A 24830-nucleotide genomic window follows, 5' to 3' on the forward strand; every position below is an offset into this window, starting at 1 on the left:
TGTATAACTGTTTAGTTATACACTGCCGGTCCCAAGCCCGGATAAAGGAGGAGGGTTGCGGTAGGCCATTAACAGCCATCATAAAAACTTAGTCATACCCTATGAATATGAACCAATATGAGAATTTCGTTGAGGCGTTCCCTAATGAGCGACGCACTGTACTCTATAGGCCCGGAGTCAGTGATAAATGGGCAAGGGTTGCTAGGTCGTCGTTCGGAAGTGACGCGTCACACCGACGCCCGGGTGTGGTGTCAAATAGGCAAGAGTTCCCTCACTTTGTTGGACGGGTGGGGGTAAAGAAGTTAGTCCAAGACCATAAAATTAGGTTAGCCACTTGAAACATAGGGTCTTTAACTAGGAGTTAGTAGATGTTATGTGTAGGAGAAAGATTGATATTTTATGTCTACAAGAGACCAAATGGGTAGGTGAGAAAGCAAAAGTGATAGAACCTTGGGGATATAAGATTTGCTATACAGGAATAAATAAGAATAGGAATGGAGTAGGGATTATTATGAGTTGTGAGTTTATAGATAATGTAGTTGAGGTCCGTAGGAAGGACGATAGGATTTTACTTATTAAATTAGTATTAGGTACAAATATTATTAATATTATTAGTGTTTATGCACCTCAAGTAGGTTTAGATGATTCCATTAAGCGTCAATTTTGAGAAAATTTAGATGGAGTAGTACAAGGGATATCTTATAGAGAAAAGCTTTTCATCAGCGGTGACCTTAATGGACATGTAGGCATTAGTAGGGATGGATTTGAGAGTATCCATGGAGGCTATGGTATAAGAGAAAAAAACGAAAGTGGAGAAAGGATTTTAGATTTTGGTTTATCCTATGATATGATCTTAGCAAACACTTGGTTTAGGAAGAGGGAGTCTCACCTAGTAACATTTAAAAGTGGGGTTAATACGAGTCAGATAGATTTTTTCCTACTTAGAAAGAGAGATAAGGGTTGTTGCATCGATTGTAAGGTTATACCAGTAGAAAGTGTAGATACACAACATAAAGTCTTAATTTTAGATCTTAGAATTAGACAATGCCGCAAAAGGGATAGACATAGGATAGATCCTAGAATTAAGTGGTGGGCACTAAAAGGAGCTAAACAAGGAATGTTTGTAGAGAAGGTAGTTAAGGAAGTTGATTGATGTCTCGAAGAGGATTCAGAATCAATGCAAAATAAGATAGCGGGTGGCATGAGAAAGGTGGCTAAGGAAGTATTGGGTGAGTCTAAAGGCAGTGCACCGCTAGGTAAGGGATACATCATGGTGGAATGAGGATGTTAAATTAGCTATTAAGGTTAAAAGAGAGTGTTATAGAAATCTAAGTAAGAGTCGTGATAATGAGAATTTGGAGAAGTATATGATAGCAAAGAAGGAAGCTAAAAAAGTATTTCAAAATGTGAGGGATAAGGTATATAAGGAGGTTTATGGCAAGTTGGATACCAAAAAGGGCGAGAAGGATATTTATAGACTTGCAAAGATGAGAGATAGAAAATCGAGGGATCTGGGTATGGTTAGATGTATCAAAGATGAAACGCAAAGGGTTTTAGTCAAAGATGGGGAGATTAAGGAGAGATGGAAAGATTATTTTGATAAGCTATTTAATGGAAGTCATGCTCAGGATCTTGGAGACTTCTCAATTCCTTTTCATGAGATGAATCGTGACTTTATGCACAAGATTCAAAAGAAAAAAAATAGCAGAGGCTTTAAAGAAAATGAAATCAAGAAGGGCAGTTGGCCCTGATGGTATACCTATCGAGGCTTGAAAATGCTTGGGAGAGAAAGATTTAGAATGGTTGACAAATCTTTTTAACAAGATTTGATGGACAAATAAGATGCCTAATGAGTGGAGGAAGAGTACTTTGGTGCCTCTATATAAGAATAAGAGTGATATACAAGATTGCATAAACTATTGTGGTATAAAATTCATGAGTCATACTATGAAACTTTGGGAGAGGGTGATTGAGTCTAGGTTGAGGAAGGTTGTCATGATATCGGAGAATCGATTTGGTTTTATGCTTGGAAGATCAACTATGGAAGCTATATATCTTCTCAAACAACTTATTGAGAGAAATAGAGAGAGGAACAAAGCTTTGCATATGGTTTTTAATGATTTAAAGAACGCATACGATAGAGTACCTAGGAACGTTCTCTGGTGGACAATGATGAAGAAAGTTGTTTCTCTCAAGTACATTAGTATAATTAAAGATATATATGAAGGAGTAGTAACCAATGTCCGCACTTGTGGAGGGGTGACAACCAATTTTCCTATAACGGTTGGGTTACATCAAGGATCTGCTTTAAGCCTTTTCCTATTTGTTATAGTGATGGATGAGCTTACGAGATCAATTCAAAAAAATGTGTTGTGGTGTATGTTGTTTGCTGATGATATTGTTTTGATTGATGAGTCTAGAGCTGGGGTTAATGCTAAGTTAGAATTGTGAAGACAAACATTGGAAGCAAGAGGTTTTAAGTTGAGTAAGAGTAAGACAAAATATATGTAATGTCAGTTTAGTAAGCAACGAAGTAGTGATGGAAGTGTAGTGAAGCTTGGTGAGCAAAAAATACCGATGGATGATTGTTTCAAATATTTGGGATCTATCATTCAAAAGTATGGAGAAACTAATTGAGATATAAATCATAGGATAAAGGTTGGGTGGATGAAATGAAAAAGTGCAACTGGAGTGTTGTGCGATCGTAGAATGCCATTGCGGTTGAAGGGAAAGTTTTATAGGATGACTATTAGACCCACTTTACTATATTGTACAGAATGTTGGGCTGCCAAGAGACATCATATTCAAAAAATGAGTGTAGCTGAGATGTGTATGCTTAGATGGATGTGTGGAAATACAATAAAAGATAAGATTCAGAACGAGGAGATACGTACGAAGGTAGGCGTTGCACCCATTGAAAATAAGATAAGAGAGAATCGTTTACGGTGGTTTGGACATATTCAGCGAAGGCCTAATTAATGATGCTCCAGTTAGAAGGATGGAGAATTGGGAAAATATATTGGTTAAAAGAGGCCGGGGTAGGCCTAGGAAGACATGGATGAAGATGATAGGAAATGATATGAATGCTTTGAACCTCACCGAGGTCATGACATTGAATAGAAATGATTTGAGGAGAAGGATTCATGTGGAATACCCAGAATGATTTTCTTTTTTGGTTCATATCGCCGACCCCAATTGTTTTGGGATGAAGGCATAGTTGTTGTTGTTGTTGTTAGAAACTAGATTATCTTTAGTGAGAAGTCTGCCATCTTTTTTTAAATCCATTCCCTTTTGCTTATTTAACATTTCCGTGTAGCTTCTTGTCACTTCTCACTCCTTTCCCTCGCTTTTTACATTTTTTATGTTAAAGAATTATAAGTTTTGTATAACAAGCTTGGGTGATGGTTTTATATCATTTTATATTGTTTTTTATGTATTTTTTTTTTAAATTTTTCATGTGCTCACTTCACAATTGTATCCCATTTCCTGCTTCATACTGCTTTTTAACACTCATCTTCTCTCGTATCCATTTTGTTTCCTGGTAACTATGGTATCTATGGAAGAAATGCATAAGGTAGTGATCTCAAAACGCAAAAGCACTTTTCTTATTTGACCGAACATGCCTTCCCATTCGACGGAAAATGCATATGGTAGGCAAAAAGGCCGAAAAGCTCAACGTGAGAAATTTTTCTTTATAATGAAGCATGATGCTTACTCACCAATGGAGAGAAAAAGGTAGCCAGCAGACTAAGGAGAACTCCCTCTCCAGGCTTGTGCACCATGAGTTTGGCCAAGCGGTTGAGGTATAAGAAGGCGAGGTTCACTCCCCATATGTTATAATTGGGAAGGTTCCACTGAGGTTTTCTGTACAGCAGAATGCATGGACGTTCCACCCCTGCAAAATTAAAGCCTCATATGTTTTATAGCCACTATGCTTCTCATTCTCACAATGGGAAGAGGAAAAAAATGACCGATACGTGCTCTTGGAGTAGTACCATTGGCATTGGCGCACTCTGGGGCGATGTCTATCGCAGACTTTTGGAAGCCAACCACCGCGACTCGCTTGCCTGAGACAAGGGGTCGTGGCGTCGGGGTCAGGAATGCGAGAGTATTCCATGGAGTGCATCACCTGTCCTCTGAAAACTTCGGGGCCCTTGTTTGGTGGGAAATGGGGCAGGTTGGGGAAGTCGCTGAAGCAGCCTATGCAAAGGATCATGAAACCCAACCTCCACCATCTGCAAGAGTAAGCTCAGGGTGCTTTTCATGATCCAAACAAACAACAACAACAACAACTACGCCTTCATCCCAAAACAATTGGGGTTTTCATGATCCAACTGTCCCCAAAATATGTACTTTCAAGGCCGTCGAGATTTGAGATCAGGTGCAATGTGATTGCTTTAATCATCCTCCATCTAGTGTTAGACCTCACAACTGACAGATTGAATCCTCCTATAGATGGTGAGTGATCATGTAAAGTGTTCAATCACATTGCACCTGTTCCTGAAGAAAATTTTTGGCCCGTCCAAGCGATGGGCATACGTGGCTTGAGAGGGATGAGTTGCATGCAGGTCACCCGTGGCGGTGGATGCCCTTAACTTGATCAAAGTAACCTGGACCACCCATCCGACTAGAAAGAGTGACCAGAAGAGGACAGGATGTGTTGATCAGATGGGGCCAAGCAAATGTTGAACGATAAAACCATATATCAGTGATATTGCGTTGGTTCAAACAAGATAATTTTTTAGACAATCTTTTAAAGAATAAAGGCCCCCTGCCACTAGACGGATGGTCAGGGTTCCATCTCCCTGAGTGACAAACCCTTGCATTAATGAGAGCAGGGGATAAGCCCTTGCTCAATGGAAGTTGGGAGACTCCCCGGGGGCAAGGGGGTTGTAAAACCCCCTCCGGCAAAGTCGCCGGAGGGGATAGACATTAAAAATTAAAAAAAAAACTGCGGTTTTCCCCCCAAAGGGGGAAACCGCGTAATGAGTGGGGGTGAGGATAAACCTCACCCCCCATAATCCGCGGAAAGGGGGGACGAGGTTATCCTCAGCCCCCACCCTGCGTGAGGGTTATAAAAACCCTCACGCAGGCTCCCCTTCCGCACCCTGCACAGAGAAAAAGAGAGCGAGAGAAAGTGAGGCTCTTACCTGAGACGGCGGCGACGGCAGCAAGGTAAGCCCCCTCTGTATTCTTCTTCGTTCTTCTTTATTGTTGGGAACTCAGAGGTCCGGCAGCCATTGCTGCCTGCGAGTTACAGTTTAAAGAAAAAAAAAAAACAGAAACAGAGAGAGGGGGAGAGAGAGGAGAGAGGGGATCGGCCAGCCGGCCGACGCCAGTGGCCGATCTCCCTGCGTTGGGGGGGCAGCCGGCACCGGCCACCGGCCGATGCCCTCCTGGACACAGTGGAGAGGGTCGGCAGGTGGCCGCCCCCTCCCTGTAAACGAAAGGGGCTTTGCCCCTTTCAGTCCTTTTTAAGCAGACCGGGTCGGTCTGGGTGCGACCCAGACCGATGGCTCGGTCTGGGTCGCGCCCAGAACGAGTCCTTTTAAAAAAAAATGTTTAGGGTGAACCGGTTCGGGTCGAACCGGTTCAGACCCAAACCGGTTTGATGGACCGGTTCGGGTCGAACAGGATCAGATCCGAACCAGTTGGGTGAACCGGTTCAGACCCAAACCGGTTTGATGGACCGGTTCGAGTCGAACAGGTTCAGATCCGAACCAGTTGGGTGAACCGGTTCGAGTCAGACCCAAACCGGTTTGATGGACCGATTCGGGTCGAACCGGTTCAGACCCAAACCAGTTGGGTGTATCGGTTCGGGTCGAACCGGTTCAGACCCAACCCAGTTTGGGTGAACCGGTTCATACCCAAATCTGTTGGGTGAACCGGTTTGGGTTGAATCGGTTCAGACCCAAACCAGCTTGGGGAAAGACCGGTTCAAACCCAATCAGACTTTCTGGATCCAGTCAGCAGTTTTGGATCCAGTTATGAGTAGGATCTGAATCCAAACAGACAGAGTTTGGATCCAGATCAGGATTGGATCAGAAAATAGTCTCGGATTGGCCCGAAATCCGAAATGTGCTAAGAGATCCATTTGGATATGTGAGATCCATTTTAGTAAAATGGACATATCTTCGCACTCCGAACTCAGAATCGAGTGAGGTTTGGTGCGTTGGATTTGTATTGAAGAGGGGAATCCAATAGTCTATAAAATTCAGTCAAACCAGAAATATAGAAACCGTAGTTTCTTTAATAAGATTCGGGAAGGGTATTTTGGTAATTTTAGTAAGAAGTTTGTGAACTGATTAAAGTATATTACCTTAATGACCAGATCCTAGTGTTAGAGCTTCGTGAGGCTCGATTTCGGAGAGAGCACAAAGTCAACACTTGAGGTAAGGGATATTATAAGTAATCTTAGATGTAAATAAACAATTTGTTTTCGTTGGTTGTTGTTATGTTGTTAGTGATTAGCATGATAGTTTTGAGAGACCATGACATGCATAAAATCCATGCTTGACATTTAGAGTTGAGTTATATACATGTTGATGTGATATGCAAGTTAATTTTGATATGTCATGCATAATGAAAAGAAATTCGAATTGTGATTGCATGTTTATATGATTGCCAAATATCATGCATTGTGATGAGACCATGTTTAGTTTAGAGTCCCATTTAATCTATTCACGTGTGAATAGATACTTTGAGATCAGCATGCATGACCCCTTAAATCCCGGAAGTGGCGACCTGTGGCAAGGGCTACCTGGTTCGCGGCCAAAGTGCAGCCAACATGGAGAGTGGGCCGCCGGTGATTTAACGATGTAGAGACACTACATCATTGCATGCTAAGTGAGAGAGGTGTGAGTCCTAATGTCACCATGAGATTGTTGTGATTAGTCATGACACCACTCGTGAGAGAACGAGTGAACTTTGAATGTGAGTATATTGTTCAATGTGTGAACTTAGTTATGACTTAAGATTTCACTCACACTGGTTTGGGACTCTAGAGGATCATGGATGGTTGATAACCATCATGTTTAGGATGTAGCATGAACCATGCCGAGATTGAGAGCTTGACCTCCTGGCTAGCTACCGGTGGGGTCCCCGTGGTGGTTCACTGCAGTGCCTGGTGGTCTGGGGACCACTGGGAGTGTATGGTTCATTGTTTGGCCAACATGTAGAATTTGGGTGTTCTACAGGGTTGCTACGCCCATAGATGGCTATTACCGGTATAGCCAGCTTAGTGATAGTTGTGTGAAAGAGAGTATTTGAGAATGATAATGGGGAAAATTAAAATATACAAACATGTGTGGTGTATCGAGAATTAAAATAAGATTAGGGGCTTAGAGCCCACTACAGTTGTAAATTGTTGTTTATTTACTTATAATTATTTCTTACTGGGTTGTAGACTCACCCCCATTTTTGTTTAATTACAACTGTAGGTTTCAGGCATTAGATCAGTCGCTTGTGAGCAGTTCTTTTTCAGTCTACAGCAGAGCAGTGATATATTTTTACTTTCCTTGTCATTGAAAATAATGTAATTGTTTTTCTTCTGTTATGAATGATGATCAATGTAAGAAAAAGTTTTATTAGTCAATAAAATAAAAAGTTTTTTTTAGCCACGTTTTCACAGTGTAAGCTTTGCACTCTTCCCTCTGGAAAGTAATACCAACCGAACTCGGACTCCTGAGGTCCCAGATCGGGGTGTTACAAAGTGGTATCAGAGTCAGGTTTACATAGAAAAATTGTTCATCATTCATAATAAGACTCAATGACAAGATGTAAGTCTCTGCTTGAATAATATATGTTAGTGATTAAATTATTATATATTTAGAAATGACTAACAATCAAGGAAACAACGAAGTCGCACGGGCTCAAGACCCAGTTGAGCCTCCCTTTGTGGGAAGAGAGGAATTCTTTGCCGCAATGGCAATGGTTACGGGAGTCATCACAAGCATGACTCAGGTGGTTAGAGAGTTGACGCCTCAGCCACCTCCGATCTACATAATTCTCGGAGACCGGGATGGTTATCGTCAGAACTACCCCTACACTACCCAGGGGCCACATCCTCCACCTTACGGAAGGAGGAATCGCCAATGCAACTGTCAGAGGGCGAGGGCTGCACGTGGGCGAATGGGAGGAAACCGGATGGCGGCACGAGAAGGCATCGGGAGAAGAGCATCTCCGAACACCAACTTTGTGCCTCGGGGAGGTTTTCGTATGGCAAGAGGACGGGGATGACATATGTCCCGGGCTAGTTATATGGCAGCCATGAGTGGGGGAAACCAGAGGGTTCCACCTCCATTCAATGAGCTTCTGGCTGAAGAAGCTCGGAGAGCGGCTTTTCAGGCAACCGAAGCAGCTCGGCAAGCAGCGGGAGTCAACCAAGGTGACCCAGGGTTTGGACAGGGGCGAGGAAATTCAGAAGAGAGAGGCGAGGATGAAGACCTGAGTGATGATCCTGCCTCCCCTACTTACACTCCTGCCACACCTACCCACGCATCTTCGTCGCCATCATACACTCCTGCTACGCCTCAGTACGACTTGAATGCTCCTCCCGAGACTCAGACTCAAGGGAGTACAAGGAACAGGCCCGGCTTCGGATGGATCGAAGAATGATTAGGACTAGTTAGTTTGCTTAGTAGAATAGTATTATTTTAATTGCATTGTTCGTTCTTTTTTCTTAATTAGAATGTTTCTCAAGTATGAAACTTTTTGGAATGCAATAAAGTGAATTATTTTGCGTAAGATGTGATACAAATCTTGTGAGATTCCAATGAAACATGTGATGTTAAGTAAGAATTTTACTGCAGTACAAATGGCTACTCGTAGAGGAACTTCGTATCTTTCCAAGGACACGGTAGCAGCCAGGCGGGAAAGGGAAACCATTGGTGGACCGTCGCGAAGGGCACCCTCATCTTCCCCTACTACGGAAGGGGCACAAGTTCAAGGGAGCCACGCGGCAACGCACACGCCGGAGAGATATACTCATCATGAAGGTAGAGAAGAAAGTATGGAGATTCCACCTGGATCCCCAATGAGTCAGAGTACGAGGGTACCGCCTGAGTATACTACAAACTGCATATTGTATGAGCTGTTGCAAACTACTCGGGCCCAACAAAGTCAGCCACAGACGGTGATTTCTGGTATCACCTTATGGGCGGAGAGGTTCAAGAATATGCAACATCCGCTCTTCGATGGCACTCCTGACGGTGTCGTGGCAGAGAATTGGCTGATGCAAGTTGAGAAGGCATTGGATGCCATCCAATGTCCAGATGATCAGAGAGTTTGGATAGTTGTATCCAATCTGACCAGCGATGCGGAGCACTGGTGGAGGTCCATCAGGGACACCTTGGAGTCAGACACTTACTTGCCTTGGTCCACTTTCGTGAGAAGGTTTTACAGACAGTTCTTTCCAAAGTGTCAAAGGGTGGAAAAAGAAGAAGAGTTCAAGAAATTGAAGCAGGGTGACATGACAGTCGCCCAATATACTGCACGTTTTAACTCTCTCTCCCGTTTTGCCAAGTCCTTGGTGGCAAACGAGAAAGAGAAGTGCAGAACGTTCGAGAGGGGTTTGAGGCCCGATATTTTGAGGTTGGTCGGGCCACAACAAATAAAGAAATACAGCCGACTGGTGGACTATGCCTCCAGATACGAGTTTTGGGAGATGCAGACAGTTGAGAAACCGCAAACGAAGGAAAAAGTCAAGACGGAAGAAAAGACTTAGCATAGTGGTGGCAATATGACAGAATCTTCTCGAAAGAAGTTTTATTCTAAGAATAGATTCCAGCGCGGCAATAAGAGGCATTTCGGGGGACAAAACCCTGGTCAGAACCAGAGTAAGCAAGTCAAGAATACTGGTAATCAGCAAGCCAAGCGGCAAAGGTTCCAGAAGCCGGTCCAGTCGGAAAATGCTTGCAAAACTTGTGGTCTCCAGAGGCACAAGGGTAAATGCAACTTGAGGAATGTCAAATGCTTCAACTGCCAGCAGATGGGGCATTATGCTAATGATTGCCCACAACCTGATCGAAGAAACAACGCTCCACCAAAGCCGAAGCCAGCAGTACCAGGTCGCGCCTATGCGACTGCTCTTCAAGAAGCTCTTGCCAACCCTGATGTGGTTGAAGGTACACTTCTTATTTCTGGTGTTCTTGCGCGTGTGTTATTCGACTCAAGAGTCACACATAGTTTCTCTTCTTCAGTTTTTGGGAAAAGGTTGTCAGTGGCACCTTCTCGATTGAGTGTTTCTTACTTAATAGAGACCCCTATAGGAGAAACCACTATTGTGGATACTGTGTATCCTAATTGCGTTGTAATAATTAAAGATCGAGAGTTGCCTATGAACTTGTTGCAACTCGACTTCAAGGATCTAGATGTTGTTCTAGGCATGGATTGGTTGTCGGACCATCATGCCACTATCGATTGTAGAAGAAAGTGTGTTAGCTTTCAGATACCCCATACTCCAACTTTCACATACCAGGGTGTTAGAAAGTTACATAAGCCGGCTATCATATCGTGTTTAAAGGCCAATATTTATATTGAGAAGGGATGCATGGGATTCCTAGCGTACATGAAAACTGAAGAGAAAGAAGACCTCACAATATCAGACGTTGACATAGTCCGTGAATATGATGATGTTTTTCTAGAAGATTTACCAGGTCTCTCTCCTGATCAGGAGACTGAGTTCCAAATCGATCTAGTTCCGGGAACTACACCCATTTCGAAGGCTCCCTATCGGATGGGTCCTGCGGAACTCAAGGAGCAAATACAAGAGTTATTGGAGAAAGGATTTATTCGACCTTCAGTATCTCCTCGGGGTGCTCCAATTTTGTTCGTGAAGAAGAAGGACGGATCACTGCGCATGTGTATCGACTATCGTCAATTGAACGCAGTAACCATAAAGAATAAATACCCTTTGCCGAGAATTGACGATTTGTTCGATCAACTGCAAGGAGCGGCATGCTTCTCAAAGTTGGATTTGAGATCAGGATATCATCAACTGAGGATCAAGAAAGAAGATGTAGATAAGACATCATTCAGATCAAGATATGGCCATTATGAATTTATGGTCATGCCTTTTAGTCTGACTAATGCACTAGCTGCCTTCATGGACATGATGAATAGAGTGTTCAAACCTTATTTGGACAAGTTCGTCGTGGTATTTGTCGATGACATCCTCATATACTCTACTTCGAAGGAGCAACATGAAGAGCATCTGAGGATAGTTCTGCAGACACTTAGAGAACATAAGCTCTATGCCAAATTCTCTAAGTGTGCTTTTTGGTTAGAATAAGTGTCCTTTCTTGGACACATTGTTTCTAAAGGCGGGATTATGGTAGACCCTGCAAAGATTGAAGCAGTCACCAATTGGTCAAGACCCAAGAATCCTACAGAGATTCGCAGCTTTTTGGGATTAGCGGGGTATTATCAGAGATTCGTTGAAGGATTTTCGTTATTGGCAGCTCCTATGACGAAGCTCACAAAGAAAGATGTAAAGTTCGAGAGGAATGAGAAATGCGAGCAAAGTTTTCAGGAGATAAAGAAGCGTTTGACCACTGCTCCAGTGTTGGTCTTACCTTCTGGATCTGGAGGTTTCACTATTTATAGCGATGCCTCTCACAAAGGATTGGGTTGTGTTCTGATGCAACACGGAAAAGTGATAGCTTATGCATCTCGTCAGCTCAAAACACATGAGGTCAACTACCCGACGCATGATCTGGAGTTAGCAGCGGTGGTTTTTGCCCTTAAGATATGGAGGCACTATCTCTATGGCGAGCAATTTGAGGTCTTTACCGACCATCAAAGCCTCACGTATCTGTTTTCTCAGAAAGATTTGAACTTGAGGCAAAGGGGATGGTTAGAATTCCTGAAAAATTATGACTTCAAGCTAAAATATCATCCGGGTAAAGCAAATGTTGTCGTTGATGCTCTTAGCAGAAAGGCAGGAGCTCTAGCTAGACTTGCAGACTGGGAGTTATTTTCTTCGGTGGCTCATCAGAAGGCAGAAGCTCAATGCTTACCAGGTCAATTATTATTCGTGCAAACCACATTGAAGTCAGAATTGTGGGATCAAATTAAGGAAAAACAAACCATAGACCCAGAATTGATGCAAGTAAGAAAGAAGATTTCAGAAAATGTAGAATCAGAATTCAAAATTGATGATCAAGGACTTATTAGATTTCGTCAGAGAGTGTGCATTCTCAAGGATGATCAACTTAGAAAGCTGTTGATGGAAGAGGCACATCATTCTAGATATGCCATCCATCCTGGTAGCACTAAAATGTATCGAGATCTGAAAGATACGTTTTGGTGGAGTGGTATGAAGAGAGACATTGCTGAGTTTGTTAGCAAATGTCTAGTATGTCAGCAGGTGAAGATTGAGCACCAAAGACCATGTGGTCTTTTGCAACCACTTCCCATTCCCGAGTGGAAGTGGGCAGACATATCAATGGACTTCGTCTCGGGGCTTCCTAAGACGAAGAATAGGATGGATTCGGTATGGGTGATTGTCGACAGGCTAACTAAGTCAGCGCACTTTTTAGTTTGTAAGACAACTCACTCGTGTGATCAATTGGCTCAATTGTTTATTAGAGAAATTGTGAGACTTCATGGAGTACCAGATTCAATTGTCTCAGATAGAGACTCGAAGTTCACATCACGATTTTGGCAGAGTTTTCAAGAAGCTATGGGGACACAATTGAAAATGAGTACAACTTTTCACCCTCAGTCAGATGGTCAGTCAGAGCGAACCATTCAGACCCTTGAGGACATGCTTCGGGCATGTAGTTTGAAGTATAGCAACTCGTGGAATGATATTTTGCCATTAATGGAGTTTGCCTACAACAACAGCTTTCAAGCAAGTATAGGCATGGCTCCATTTGAGGCATTGTATGGTCGACGATGTCGAACTCCCTTATGTTGGGATGAAGTCGGAGAAAGGAGGTTGTTAGGACCAGAGATGGTTCAGCGAATGGCAAACCAAGTGAGATTCATTCGAGAGCATCTTCTCACAGCACAAAGTCGACAAAAGAGTTATGCAGATAAAAGACGTCGAGAGTTGGAATTTGAGCAAGGTGATCACGTGTTTTTAAAGATATCTCTGTTTAAGGGAGTAATGCGTTTTGGTCGAAGGGGAAAGTTGAATCCTAGATATATTGGACCATTTGAGATACTGGCGAAGGTTGGTCAGGCAGCATACCGGTTAGCTGTACCACCTTCCTTATCTCGAATTCATAACGTGTTCCATGTCTCCATGTTGCGGAAGTATGTACCAGATCCCTCCCATATATTGGATACAGTTGAGACTGTATTAGATTTGCAAGATGATTTGAGTATGAGGGAAAAGCCCATCGAAATTCTGGACACGAAGGTGCAAAAGTTGAGGAACAAGGAGTTATCTCTCGTATTGGTTAGATGGAGCCATCACAACAATAAGGCGGCTACGTGGGAGCGTGAATCTGATATCCGCGAACAATTTCCACATTTGTTTCCAGGTAAGATTTGGGACGAATCTTCTTTTAAGGGGGGTAGAATTGTAAAAACCCCTCCGACAAAGTTGCCGGAGGGGATAGACATTAAATTTTTTTTAAAAAAAAACTGCGGTTTTCCCCCCAAAGGGGGAAACCGCGTAACGAGTGGGGGTGAGGATAAACCTCACACCCCATAATCCGCGGAAAGGGTGGGGGGGGGGGGGGGGGGGAGGTTATCCTCAGCCCCCACCCTACGTGAGGGTTATAAAAACCCTCACGCAGGCTCCCCTTCCGCACCCTACACAGAGAAAAAGAGAGCGAGAGAAAGTGAGGCTCTTACCTGAGACGGCGGCGGCGGCGACGGCAGCAAGGTAAGCCCCCTCCGTCTTCTTCTTCGTTCTTCTTTATTGTTGGGAACTCAGAGGGTCGGCAGCCATGGCTGCCGGCGAGTTACAGTTTAAAGAAAAAAAAAATAACAGAAACAGAGAGAGGGGGAGAGAGAGGAGAGAGGGGATCGGCCAGCCGGCCGACGCCGGTGGCCGATCGCCCTACGTTGGGGGGGGCGGCCGGCACCGGCCACCGACCGATGCCCTCCTGGACACAGTGGAGAGGGTCGACAGGTGGCCGCCCCCTCCCTGTAAACGAAAGGGGCTTTGCCCCTTTCGGTCCTTTTTAAGCAGACCGGGTCGGTTTGGGATGACCCAGACCGAACCGGGTCGGTCTGGGTGCGACCCAGACCGATGGCTCGGTCTGGGTCGTGCTCAGACCGATGGCTCGGTCTGGGTCGCGCTCAGACCGAGTCCTTTTAAAAAAAAAATGTTTAGGGTGAACCGGTTCGGGTCGAACCGGTTCAGACCCAAACCGGTTTGATGGACCGGTTCGGGTCGAACAGGATCAGATCCGAACCAGTTGGGTGAACCGGTTCGGGTCCAACCGGTTCAGACCCAAACCGGTTTGATGGACCGGTTCGGGTCGAAAAGGTTCAGATCCGAACCAGTTGGGTGAACCGGTTCGGGTCGAACCGGTTCAGACCCAAACCGGTTTGATGGACCGATTCGGGTCGAACCGGTTCAGACCCAAACCAGTTGGGTGTACCGGTTCGGGTCGAACCGATTCAGACCCAACCCAGTTTGGGTGAACCGGTTTGGGTCGAACCGGTTCAGACCCAAACCAGTTGGGTTGAATCGGTTCAGACCCAAACCAGCTTGGGGAAAGACCAGTTCAGACCCAATCAGACTTTCTGGATCCAGTCAGCAGTTTTGGATCCAGTTATGAGTAGGATCTGAATCCAAACAGACAGGGTTTGGATCCAGATCAGGATTGGATCAGAAAATAGTCTCGGATTGGCCCGAAATCCGAAATGTGCCAAGAGATCCATTTGGATCCGTGAGATCCATTTCAGTAAAATGGACATATCGTCGCACTCCGAACTCGGAATCGAGTGAGGTTTGGTGCGTTGGATTCGTATTGAAGAGGAGAATCCAATAGTCTATGAAATTCAGTCAAACAAAAAATGTAGAAACCGTGGTTTCTTTAATAAGATTCAGGAAGGGTATTTTGGTAATTTTAGTAAGAAGTTTGTGAACTGATTAAAATATATTACCTTAATGACCAGCCTAGTGTTAGAGCTTCATGAGGCTCGATTTCGGAGAGAGCACAGAGTCAACACTTGAGGTAAGGGATATTATAAGTAATCTTAGATGTAAATAAACAATTTGTTTTTGTTGGTTGTTGTTATGTTGTTAGTGATTAGCATGATAGTTTTGAGAGACCATGTGTGATCATCGCAAAATTTTTCCTCTCTTGTGGTTTTTCTCTCTTCCTTCTCGTTTTCTTTTCTGACCTCTATTTTCCTCCTTTTTGGAAGGGAGAAGAATAAAAGAAAGAAAAGAGAAAGAGGAGAGAAAAGAAAGAAAGAGAGAAGAGGAACTATTTTGCGCGGTCTCACTTGACCTTAATTTGAAAATATTTTGAAATAACTCGCCTCCGTTTTTGAAATATTTGCGGGAAAACTGGGAGATGGGATCCGCTCGTCGGTACAAGGTTCGACCGTTCCTGGCGCCTTTACCAGAGGTAATCGAACCAAGGGTCGAATCTATGCCTTTTTGCTTTGCTAAGAAATTATCTAAGAATTTATCCTGTCTAAATGCACAAAGAATCATGTTTGTGCAAATGCAAAGATGTATGCTCTTTTTGAAAATGTTTTGAAGAACTTCCAAGTGTTCTTGAGATGAATTTGATAAAGTGAAGAAATGTTTTTAACTTAGAACCTAAGATTAAAGTTCTAAGTTTTTAGAATAATCAAGAGCTTTGGGAAAATAAATATGGATTTTGGAAAATGATTTTGAAGTCTTTGAGATAAAAGAAGAAAGAAAATTTCAAAGTCATAAATGGACTTTGAATTAGAAATTTGAACTTGGATGAATATTTGGAAATGGAATTGAATTCTATCTTTGAAATTTTTAGGAGAAAAATGGGAAAAATAGATTTGAGAAATAGAATAGAGTTGGAATTTCAAGATGAAATCTGAATCCAAGATCTGGATTCTAAATAGGGTTCAAAGTTTGATTTTTTTTTGGATTTAGGATCCGAAATGGGAACTTGATTTGAAATCTGGAATGATGTGGAATTGGTTTTTAAGGATTTAAAGTGGAATTTGGATCTAGAATTTTGAATGGAATTGGATTCGAGGTTTGGAATCCAAGATGGTTTTTGGATTTGAAATCTGAAATCCAAGATAGAGTTGGACTCTGGACCCTAAGATGAAATTGGATCTGAAGTCTGAGATCCAATGTAGGATTGGATTTTGGATCCTAGAATGGATTTGGATCTGAAGTCTAAGATCCAATATAGGATTGGGTTCTGGATCCTAGAATGGATTTTTGGATCTGAATCTGAGATCCAATGAAGAATTGGGTTCTGGATCCTAGAATGGATTTTTGGATCTGAATCTGAGATCCAATGAAGAATTGGGTTCTGGATCCTAGAATGGATTTTTGGATCTGAATCTGAGACCAATGAAGAATTGGGTTCTGGATCCTAGAATGAATTTTTGGATCTGAATCTGAGATCCAAAGAAGAATTGGGTTCTGGATCCTAAAATGGATTTTTGGATCTGAATCTGAGATCCAATGAAGAATTGGGTTCTGGATCCTAGAATGGATTTTTGGATCTGTATCTGAGATCCAATGAAGAATTGGGTTCTGGATCCTAAAGGAAATTTGGATCTGTAATCTGAGATCCAAAGTAGAAGTGAAATTTTGGATCCTAGAGTGGATTGGATCCAAGATTTGGAATCCAAGATGAAATGTGGATCCGAAGTCTAAGATCCGAAGTGGAATTGAATTCATACTTGAAAATCTGGATTCAAGTTGAGATTTTAACTTTGGTTTTTGGAATTTCAAAATTGATTTGAGGATGAATTTCAAAGTCAAATGGGACTTTGAACTTGATTTTGGAATTTATAAAATGAATCAAGTTGGATTTATACTTTGAATTTGATTTCAAAATTTGGATTTGAGAAATGAGATAGAATTGAAATAGGAATTTGAAGAAGAGATATTCACAATCACTTGGATTTTTAAAAGGAATTTTTGAAAAGTATGATGCAATTCTATCCTAAATGATGAAATGAATTTAAAGAATTTGGAAATTGGAATTTGAAAAGCTATTTCATTCCTTAAATGAATTAAGAATGAGATTGAAGATATAATATATCCCTGACTATGGTCATTGGATATATTATATAATAACCACATTTAAATTCAAGTGAAGAATAAAATACATTTTTGGTGCTTTTATAGAAGTTAAAATGAAATTAACCCTCAATATACCCTGACTATGGCCATTGGTATATATATTGAGTTAATTTTAGATTAAATTCTGATAAAAGAAAAAAAAATATTTAAAGAAAATATGATGATTTTGAAAAAGGATCCAGTGTTATTCTATAAAAGATAAAAATACTAAGTCTTGTTTACATCCCGACTATGGCCGTTGATGTAAATCATCAACTTAGGATTAATTTACCTCTTACGAAATGGTGCACGTGCCATTCGTGTTTCACCATTGTGAAAATTCAGGAAATAAAAGCAAAAATGCATGAAAACAAGTAATTCATGGTATTTACAATGTTCATTCATTCTAGCTAAAACATGAAAATATGAGAGTTTTATCAACACCTAATCATTACAACTTTTCAGCCGAATTAAAAATTGAACTTAATGTTCCTAAACTAAAATAACATTTTAACCTACTACCTGCAAAACAGAGTTAGTGAAGCAAGGATATAACTTGAGGGAAATAGTGGAAAACATCAAATCAAAGTCTAGATATGTTTGGCTAGTGAAGATGTATGTACCTGGATATCCGATGATTGAGTCACCTACGTGATCCATTTATATTTGTGTAGGCAATATGTAAAATGATACAAGAATGTACTAAGATATCACAATGAAATCAATACCACAAGGGGTATGCTAAAGGGGAATTGGTTACTACTGTAAACTGCTGTTATGTACTGTGATAACCATATATGATGCACTTGACAAGTGATATGAAGCTGAAAGTAAGATGTGTGTGTGTTGTGGGAAGTGCCTAAATGCTGCCGATGGTGTGGAGGCAAGACTGTGTAGGTAAGGTACTGAAGATGGGTATCAAATGAGGAGTGAACAGTAGGATTTACATAGTGGCCTTAACAGTACAAATGTTGTGAGATGATGGTGTAGCCAGAGTACTACTACGAGAAAGATACTGGTGGCTGCTGGGACTGAAGGGCAGGTGTGTTGAAACAGGTATGCTAATGTTGGTGTTAAATTACAAGATATAACAATCCGCAAATGAATCTGTGAAATGCATAGGTGGCGGCGGCGGGTACATGAGGTTGCTGATGCGGTGAAGATAAATGTAAATATTAGAAAAAAATGCTGACAACAAAGGCGCTGGGTTGTGAAGGTGGTAAAATAGAAGGCCAAAAACAGGAAAGTATTCACACAATCCTGTTATGATTTCATCTAAAAAAAAGGGAAATTTTGACCGAGAGATGATGAAAACTGACTTGTATTTTGTATGCATCAAAAGCAATATAACAACCGAAAGAGGAAAAAAAGAAAGAAAAAAAATGAAACACATGATAGAAATCGAGAGCATGCCATATCTTATGAAGCGAGTTACCATTTTAAAGAAAAGATTGGGAGAAAGTGCAGAGTTTGGAGATTGGACATACCTATATAACATTTGATTTTCTTGGCACCCGTAAGAGACCCAACAACCCACTTATTGGATCTTCTTGTTCTTGAAGCACCCCATCCTTCTTGCCTTCAGACCCTCTTCATAGACAGCTCAACCATGAGATTCCCAGTAGGTGATGTTTCACAATCACTGCTTAAACTGGATCTGGCTGGTATTGCACCCTGTCTATGGTCTTTCACTGTCCAATAATTGTAGCGAAGTGCAACTCTTGCATGGACTTATCGTGCATTCCTGTTAAAATGGAAAACCCACCTTTGTGGGGACTCCGTAGATGGGGCTGGCTTTGCTGCAGGGCCGGTCTTCCTTCAGTGATGCCAAGAAAGAGAAGAAAGGGGGAGAGGAAGAAGAAGCAACGGAGGGGTGAAGGATGGATGTATGCAAGAAAGAGAAGGCTGTGGGGGTGAGAGGCGATGGATGAAGAAGAAGAAGATGGTAGGGTAGAAGACGGTCTTTTTTAGGGTTTCCTTGAGTCCCCTTTTAAGGAGGAGCATGGAAGATTCGGGAAGAGGAGGTTAGAGATGAAGGGTGAAGGTTGATCGGGTGGTTAATGGAGGAGAGAGAAAGAGAGAGAGGGGAAAGTGGTGAGAGTGAAAGAGAGGGGGGCGATTAGGGTTTATTCGTGAAAATTTTTTGGTTTTTTCCAAAAAGAGGCTCCCTTAACAAAAATTTTCATCAAAATGGTTTAAAAATGAATTTTTTAGCAAAATCGACTTTAAAAAGTTTAAACTCATTCATTTTTCTTGAAATTTTCCATTTTTTTGGTTTTTGTGTTATTTTTCATTTTTTTATACTTTTATAATAAAATCTTAAAATCTGTGAGAAAATAAAGATTAAAACTAATTTTTTTGTGTTTTTGCAAAAATATTTACAAAAGGGAATTTTTCTGAGAATTTTAAAAGTCATTTTGCGAAAATTTCTTCAGAAATGGGTTTTGATCCGGATTTTGAGGAAATATGGATTTAAAGTGCTGGATTCGGATCCGGAGTTGATTTTGAATATATCGATATGAATTTTAATTCAGAGAATCCGAAGAAATGACTTGATTTTTTCAGAAAATGGGGTTAGGGGCAAAAGGGTCATTTTTACAAAACTTTGAAAAATTTGGGGTGTTCACACCATGACATGCATAAAATCCATGCTTGACATTTAGAGTTGAGTTATATACATGTTGATGTGATATGCAAGTTAGTTTTGATATGTCATGCATGATGAAAAGAAATTCGAATTTTGATTGCATGTTTATATGATTGCCAAATATCATGCATTGTGATGAGACCATGTTTAGTTTAGAGTCTCATTTAATCTATTCACGTGTGAATAGATACTTTGAGATCAGCATGCATGACCCCTTAAATCCCGGAAGTAGCGACCTGTGGCAAGGGCTACCTGGTTCGCGGCCAGAGTGCAGCCACTATGGAGAGTGGGCCGCCGGTGATTTAACGATGTAGAGACACTACATCATTGCATGCTAAGTGAGAGAGGTGTGAGTCCTAATGTCACCATGAGATTGAGAATGAGATTATTGTGATTAGTCATGACACCACTCGTGAGAGAATGGGTGAACTTTGAATGTGAGTATATTGTTCAATGTGTGAACTTAGTTATGACTTAGGATTTCACTCACACTGGTTTGGGACTCTAGAGGATCATGGATGGTTGATAACCATCATGTTTAGGATGTAGCATGAACCATGCCGAGATTGAGAGCTTGACCTCCCGGCTAGCTACCGGTGGGGTCCCCGTGGTGGTTCACTGCAGTGCCTGGTGGTCTGGGGACCACTGAGAGTGTATGGTTCATTGTTTGGCCAACATGTAGAATTGGAGTGTTCTACAGGGCTGCTACGCCCATAGATGGCTATTACCGGTATAGCCAGCCTAGTGATAGTTGTGTGAAAGAGAGTATTTGAGAATGATAATGGGGGAAATTAAAATATACAAACATGTGTGGTGTATCGAGAATTAAAATAAGACTAGGGGCTTAGAGCCCACTACAGTTGTAAATTATTGTTTATTTACTTATAATTATTTCTTACTGGGCTGTAGACTCACCCCCATTTTTGTTTAATTACAACTGTAGGTTCCAGACATTAGATCAGTCGCTTGTGAGCAGTTCTTTTTCAGTCTACAGCAGAGCAGTGGTATATTTTTACTTTCCTTGTCATTGAAAATAATGTAATTGTTTTTCTTCTGTTATGAATGATGATCAATGTAAGAAAAAGTTTTATTAGTCAATAAAATGAAAAGTTTTTTTTAGCCACATTTTCACTGTGTAAGCTTTGCACTCTTCCCTTTGGGAAGTAATACCAACCAAACTCGGACTCCTGAGGTCCCAGATCGGGGTGTTACAGGGGTAGCCATGGGTTTACACCGTTGGGAAGGTCACCATAAACATGGTAGGTTGAGCCAGCACGATTAGGTCCCTGATCGTAAAGGTGGTTTCTCCGTCCATAAAAAAAAACAGCTAGCTCTGGTTTTATGGTTAGAGGCAACCATGGTTTGTCACCTAACCTGAGACGATCACACTTCAAAACCCACTTTGGGGAGGAGAGGGGGGAGGAAAGAGCTCCACAAGGTGGAAGCTGGGTGCAATCAGGCATGGACGGGCAAACTCAAAAGGTTTAGAAACCAGCGCCCTGCCAATATGGAATTGGCAATAGGGGTTTTCCCTTAACCAACCTAGTCCATGTTTCCAGGTTGAGCATCCAAATCAAAGCACATTTCCAGTGTTGTAAAGTGACTTACATGGTTTGACTTGAGCAGTGCGTCTTGGAGGCTGATATGCCAACTCCTTTTGCTGCTGAAAGCTTCACCATTACCTCCCCAAAGGCCCCACGATAGAATATCCTCGCTGGATGCACCAACATACTCTATTCCAACAACCCTGCTGTTGAATCTTATCTGCTTGGTGAGGTCAAATTACTGAGCATACGACTCCAAGTATTGGAGGACCTGCTTGTGGTTGGAGTAGTCCTCCTTCACATGGGGAGGCCATGGGAAGTCAGAGAACCCATAAGTGAACCATGGTGTCTGTAGCCTAGTGGAAGAAATGGTCTGAGTCCATATCCCTCCAATGGAGTCGCTTGCCTCAAACACAATGGGATGGAATCCTTTCTGCAGCACGTATTTGCAGGCAATGAGGCCACTGACACCAGCACCTATGATGCCCACTGTCTTTTCACCTGCCATTCTTCAGTCGGTCAATGAGGGCGTGAGCAAACTGACACTTAGATGAATAGAGTTAAGAGTTTGATGTCCTATCCTCAGCTAAGAGGTGCAAAACACACACACACACACACACACACACACACACACACACACGAGAGATAGAGAGCCCAAACAATATTTCAACGTAACCACAGAAAGGGTCAAGGGTCAACAAAGTTGAACCCAAAGAGAATAAAACAGAAAAACAAAACAAAACAAAACAAAACAGAAACAAGCAGAAGCAAAACAAACAAAAACACTTGGCTCACGCAGGAGCCGCAAAACCAATAAGGTCCGAAGGGAGCAGAGCGACAACAGAAGGAAACGTTAGATCATGACGATGAATACACAAGATCGCGTAAACGTTTACGAGGATATTTTTTATGTAAAATGATTAATGTCAACCAGAGATTCTCGAAAAAGGGTATCGTTGTATGCCATCCAAATGAACCACCAAGTGATAAACAACCATGACCTCCAAATTAAATGCCATTGCTTACTGCGCCGAAGGCAGATCAAACCCAAAATGAGGTCGAGCGTAAAGGACTCCTCCATAACCAGGACCTCCGGATGCCTCCAAGTCCTATGAAAGATCTCCACAAAGGTATGGCAAGACCAGAAGATATGGAACAAAGATTCTTCAACAGCATGACAAAGCACACATCAACTCAGAAGCCGGAAGCCCCACCTCTTTAAGGTAGAGTGAATTTTGACCTTATCGCGCAAGATTAACCAAGCCAGGACCCGAGAACAGGGTGAGGGACCCTTTGCCCAGAGCATAGATTTGGGCAACAAAGGCGCCCTCGGGGAAAACAACAATCTATAGACTTTGCTAGTCAGAAACTTTTCGGTAGGAGCAATAACCCAATGCACCTAGTTACCAATATCAGCGGGATCATCAAAATTATCGTTGAAGAAAGCTAAAACCGACAATCATGACTTACGCAGATGAAAAAATGCTCCACGCCGTGAATGAAAGAAAATCAGAAGGAGAGAAGGAGGCCCATACTTAGAGAAAAGAAAACTAGCTCAAGAATTATCCAATTGATGAGAAAACCAACATTGCTTAGAGATCAGAGCAATACTTCTGAGTCTGGGCGTAAGAACACCTAAACCGGTCATAGAATGCGGCAAGATCACCGAACGCCAGCCAACCAGGTGGCGCTTACCCTTGAGATGACACCCAGACCAAAGGAAACCTGCCAACAGACGCGTCAACTGCTTCTCCAGACCCACAGGCATCAGAAACATGAACATGAAGAATTTTGGAATGGTCGAGAAAACATGCTTCACTAAAGTTAGGCGGCCAACGTACGAGAGATAAGAAGCTTGCCACGAGAGTAATTTATGCTTAACTTTAAGAAGCGTTAGAGCCCAGGCTAGGCCGCATGCATGTTGGAGCCCAGGACACAGAGGAAAGACGCTTAACTTGTAACGACAAACCCAAGTACAATATATGCAGTTCAAATATAACACAATTAAAAATCTTCATCCCAGCAACCAACATAGAGGGTTGGACGTGAAACATAGAAAGTGAACACTTTTGCTTATTGAGAGAGGTCGAAAAGAGAGAGAGAAAAGGGCCAAAAAGAAAGAGAAAAAAAGGTGAAAAATAAGCTTGAACTGAAGCATCTGTTGAGCACTAGCGCGACAAAAAATGATCATATCATTAGTATAAATAAGAGCATGAGCATGAAAGTTTTGGACTGATAAGGGATCAATAAAACTGCAGGCAGTGGCCCACTTAAGTAGCACAACAAGACCCTCGACGACCGCATTAAACAATAAAGGGAAAAGAAGGCAACCTTGACACAGACCCCGCTCCAGCTTGAACCATTCCCTAAGAGAGAGAGAGAGAGAGAGAGAGAAGTTACAACTTGCAAAGAGGTTCAATGAATGAGTGCACATTCCTTATTTCCTATGGTTCCAATTTTGTTGGATGGCGTGTACACATGAGAGCTACCTGTTTGGATGGTTGGGAGAGGATGCAGGCTTCACAATTAATGACGTAAACTAAGGGCAGTGGACATACCTTATTTGACTATGGGAAGCTTCTCCATATTTGGATTAATGAATGAGAAGCTTCCTCCTAGCAGTAGAAAAGGCCAATCACTGATCAAAATCAATGTTGGTTCGAGCCATTGTTGTCCCAGTAGGTCAGGTCATATTGTAGTATACCCTGTTCCTCTGTTAGATTCAACCCTCATCACACATCTCACTAGATTGATTGAGATGTAACACGGGTCCCACTCTCATGGTTCCCAAGAGAGAAGCACAAACCCCAAATGAGAATGGTGTGGGGATTGAAAATATAACTAACGATTGGTTATATACAATATGATCTAGATTTGCTCTTGTAATCGAAAGCTTCTCAAGACCTTGAAAGCTTGTGCCAAGGGGGTTTGGTGTAGCGGGGTGGGGCCTTGACCACTAGACAGGCAGTCAAGGTTTGATTCTCATGAGCATCCCTTTTTGTGCAAGCTGACGTCCAACATAAGCCCTGTAGGCAGGGGCCCTAGCCTCAGACTTTTCGACAGTCATCACGATGACTGTAGGATGGCAGGCTAAGCCAACACAACCAAGTCTTTATCTCAAGTGTGGTTTCTTTAGGTTACAAATGAAAAAAAAATCTTGAAAGTTCATTTCACAAAAAAACTTGCCTTTAAAGAATGAAACCGTGTATGCTTTTTTCATGCGAGCTTTGTAAGAAGCTCACTTGTGAAACATGGAAACTTGCTTCACCTAATGTGAAAATAAGCTCCTTTGATATTAGAAATGTCTTTTTAATGTTACAAAGATACATTTTCTTTTAGAATTATGGTCTCATCGTAAAATCTAGGTATGTATTGAGCATTCTTGATAAAAAAACCTAAAAAAAAACATGCCTCCCCTTATGCTTTCTGAACAATT

At 42.0% G+C, this 24830-nt stretch overlaps 1 pseudogene; it reads right to left on the bottom strand.

Moving 5' to 3' along the window:
* The window catches only part of LOC149818013 (putative flavin-containing monooxygenase 1), a 32299-nt pseudogene extending 10397 nt beyond the window's left edge, over positions 1-21902 (bottom strand).
* Between the last annotated feature and the right edge of the window lie 2928 nt (positions 21903-24830).

Source organism: Nuphar pumila, chromosome 13 (assembly GCF_984573655.1).
Source record: "Nuphar pumila chromosome 13, dmNupPumi1.hap1.1, whole genome shotgun sequence".
Taxonomy (NCBI): domain Eukaryota; kingdom Viridiplantae; phylum Streptophyta; class Magnoliopsida; order Nymphaeales; family Nymphaeaceae; genus Nuphar; species Nuphar pumila.